General features: G+C 48.1%; 1 non-coding gene across 1 annotated transcript; it reads left to right on the top strand.

The window, feature by feature from the left end:
* Positions 1–3,128: 3,128 nt before the first annotated feature.
* On the top strand, positions 3,129–3,200 carry TRNAH-GUG. Its single transcript has one exon. It is a non-coding gene; the product is annotated as a tRNA-His (tRNA).
* The last annotated feature ends 1,005 nt before the right edge of the window (positions 3,201–4,205 follow it).

Below are 4,205 nucleotides of genomic sequence, written 5' to 3'. Positions count from 1 at the left end.
AGCATGAAGTGGTTAGGGTTTGGTCCGACGAACGGATGGGAAAGGAATATATGTGAGGTAGGGTGGACCAGCGTGGGCCGAATCCGATGTGGTGGACGCGCGAGTGCCCCATATCCGCTTTATATTTTAGGCTGGATATTAGGATGCCAATCAGCCCGGTATTTTATGACCAAACGTATCAAGGTATGTTTGAGACGTCCGGTGATAGATGCTCGTGGTGCATGTGACCCGGCGCTGTATGCAGCAGGGCGGGGCGGGCAGTGGTCTATCCGGCTTACATGTGCCCGGAGTTTGGCCTCGTCTGATACGAATACGATCCCTCGTCTGATCCTCCGCACTGTTTGCGCTGCGCGATAGATACGTGCGTACGTATATCCTTGATGGAGTTGTAGCTTTCCGTCATTATCCAGGCCACGTACGTACGCGTCCACTGATGCTAAACACGCAGTGGCATTTTGTACCGCTAGCGTTGATCGACTCCACTGGCATTCCCCACCCTAGTCCGGCCATGCTATCTGTTAACTGTCCATGAAACGCAAGAGCGACGTATATGATGGCCGGACCGCCAGTGGCTGCCAGGCCAAACGTGCCGGCGGTAGCAGATGGAGACGCTCTCGCCTCGTCGCGCCGTAGCCGGTGAAGCGCTCGCCGGCGCCCGCACCGACCGACCGCACACTGCGCGACCCGCGAGACACCAAAAGATTCAATAATAATATGGCGCCGCGGAACACCCCGGCACATTGTCGACGAATCGAGCAAGCGTGCGTGGTTGAGCCGTCGCCGTCGCCGTTGCGGGATGCCGCCGTCGTGCCCCAGCCCCACCCATGTGCCGGGCGGGGCTGGATGTGCCGCCGCTAGCGGTGGTGGGCTGGGGCCATGACGCGAAGCGTCTCAGGCGGCGGAGGGCGATGCGGCAGATCCCTCCGCCCACGGGCTTTGGTCGTGTCAGGGTCAGACCTGTCCTAGGCAGCATGATTAGAGATGCAATTTGTGCGTGTCAAGTGACATGATTAGCGAAGAAAACGATCGGCGGGGCAAGCCAACGGTCGCTTTCGCACCGTGCACCGGATCGTACCCACCTCCATGTCACCGATACTGCGTACCACCACAACAGAGGAAAAGTTCACTTGCATCACTGAACCCGCAGCCACTGTATTTGGTACCGTATGCGAATAGCGGCAAGAGATCATCGATTCAACAGCTTGGTGAGTGCGTGGACGCGTCGATCGGGACAACATCTCAAGTTCCCGGCCACGGACGTACGTACGTGCGTTTGAACTTCGAGATGTGCCTCGCGGAGTGACTTGAGTACAGCAGTGGTACTACGATACGAGAGGCACTCCGTACCACATTCCATTCTTGCTCGGGCCCGGGACGATCATTTCCACCGGTTGGTTGGTGCGCCGATAAACAATGTTTGGATCGAGCCAAAAGAAGAAGAAGAAGACTTCCCTTGATTTCGGTGCAGCTGGACGCACACCGATCGGAAGAAAGCGACTGACCAGCTCAACCCAGCCCAGCCCACGGTTCAGGAGCCCCTCCAGATCTTTTCCGGTCGCCCCTGCCCGGAGTTCCCGCGGGCTAGCCACATGCGTGTGCATGCGGCCATGCATGCGGCGGCGAAACGCACGGCCGTCAAAGCTGGAACGTGCGATCATAATTCCAGGAGGACTACTGCTCTGCGTATGCATGTGCCGAGCCATGACACTGTCTGCACCAGTTTCGTCAGTTTTTCCGTTTCTTCTTTCGACTTTCGACGTGCTTGCTGTAAACGTATGGGTACGCCTCCTTGTTTTGTTCTACAGATATACTAGATAGATGGTGCTCAAGTCGTCAACTACTACACGGCGTACGAACCTAAAAAATTGCACGTAGATTTTCCTTTTCAGGCTTAATTTCTATCTAGTTTATGTCTGCAAGGTGATTGCAAGGGGCTGACTGAAGCAAACTGGACGAGTGAATATTTCCTTCTTCTTTTTTCTAGTTTTCCTCGTTTAGCAATCCCATGATAGGCTGCTGCTGTGCCTGCACGGTTGTTAAGGCCCGGAGTGATGATCAGTTGATCACATGATGGCTCTGTTTCTTTTGCACTTCCTAACTAACTGCCTAGCGTCCTTATAAACATTACTTAGTCCCTTTATTCATTTTTATAAGACGTTGAAGACATTTCAGATAACATGCAAGGCAGCCCATTTTCAGTTGTATGAAACGACTGATAAAAGTGAACGGAGTGAGTAACTTTCTTCTCTGAGCATAGTACGGTCGAAGTCGCTCACATTTTTTTAAGGAGGCCCCGGTCTTTGCATCTGGACAATGCATGGAGCCATTTTATTAATTATTCACAAAGACTACAGAAAGTAATACATCAGTAAGCCTAAAGCCACTATCTTGGCAACACACCTGTCTCTACTCCTATCCCCTTAATGAAGGGGTGTACAATGTCCGAGCCGAATACCAAATAGACGCCTTGTAGTCGACGGAAATGACTCCTCGCACAATATTGTCAACCATGTGATCACGATGAGTGGTGCACAGCCAGCGAACGAAGGACCACAACGTGTAATGGAGAGGAACATATTACTACAGAGCAGTGAGAAGAGAACAACCTCTGACTACTAAAGTAGGTGTGTATTTTCACTACCTTGACTTTCCAATATTGATAGGTCGGAAAGGGTTTTGACTTTTGACCAGCTAGTTAGATTGCCCCATTACATGTGTGTTACGCTAGAAAGTTCTTTAATCATGTGTCTGTTCCCGAGCGATGCTCGTGCAAGCTTTTCCAGTGAATGCCACAAACAAAGGACCAATAATACCTAGCAATATGAATCAGTTACTTACTCGAAACTCTAGATAGGCTGGTGTTGTTTGGGGGCATGTAGTCATGTTTCAGATGATCAAATCCTTTTGTTCTGTATTAGGAGTACAAACTTGATGATATCCGTGGATTTATCTCCGATTTTTATCAATGCGAGTGTGTTCAGAATGCTCGCTCTTGTGTGATTTACATGGTTGGTAGGAGTTCGGACGCTTTCTTAAAATGATTTTCACTCGTAAATTTCCTTCTTCTTTTCCCTGGTGGCATAGAAAAGCACCCCTGTATACTTGTGAAAGCCCAGTGCTACAAAATGGTGGCTGTAGTTTAGTGGTGAGAATTCCACGTTGTGGCCGTGGAGACCTGGGCTCGAATCCCAGCAGCCACATTCCACATTATTTTTTTTTCTTGTTGCGATTCAGAAAAGCAAAAGAACTACCAATGTCCAACAACTCGAATCCCAGCAGCCACATTCCACATTATTTTTTTTTCTTGTTGCGATTCAGAAAAGCAAAAGAACTACCAATGTCCAACAACCTCTGGTGTTTTGTCTGATTTATAAATGACACCTGACCTACTGCAGGAGATGGCCAAAACAGGAAGAATCAAAATTTGACGTGTGTGCCACCTAGCAGACATTACCTGACTAAGCCCAGTAGCACAAAATGGTAGGAGTACTTGTCACGTCCAGTTCTTCATTTTTTGCGTCTAGTCTGAAGGATCCTTTTCTCTAATCAGGCCAGTGACTCAGCGAACATTGCCGGGTATAGATCAAACAAAAGGAGATATATTTTGCCGGCACATAATCCCTATTCTAACATATAATCTGGTTTACAGTACCAGTAGTTAGCGTATGCTTCCAAACTTGATTTTCTGATAATATTGTCCATGGATCTGACATAAAGCACCGAAAGAATAAGAAGAGGGACAAAGAATCGGGAGTGCGTACACCAAAAGTGGGAAGATGCCTTTTTTTTCTAGTTGTACCAGCACAGCTGCGTAAAAAGAGATAGGAACAAAAACAAATGTAATTTCATTGATTCAAAAGATAGAACGTTACTTTTGATTATGTTTCTGAACATGCCTTGCATTAGATAGTACTTGTCCCGTCTCAAAATATATGATCATTTTGACACAATGGTTATATAGAAAATAATCTTACATTCTAGAACGGAGGGAGTACGTACTTTCTATTCTAATGCGTACCGATGCATACGCAGAGTTCCTGCTTTAGGAGTCAGGACAGAGTGTCACTTGTCTAGGTGCACTTCTCGCTGTATTGCATTTCGAGCTTCGCCTCTGGACACAATATCTAAAACGATTAGTTTTGACACGTAGCAACGAAGTACGAGTTCGTCCTTGTGTAATGCCAGATTGCCGCTAATGATAAGTA

This window comes from Triticum urartu, chromosome 2 (assembly GCF_003073215.2).
Source record: "Triticum urartu cultivar G1812 chromosome 2, Tu2.1, whole genome shotgun sequence".
Classification (NCBI taxonomy): Eukaryota; Viridiplantae; Streptophyta; class Magnoliopsida; order Poales; family Poaceae; genus Triticum; species Triticum urartu.
Note: the sequence above shows the minus strand (reverse complement) of the source record. Positions and strands in the feature narration are given on the sequence as shown.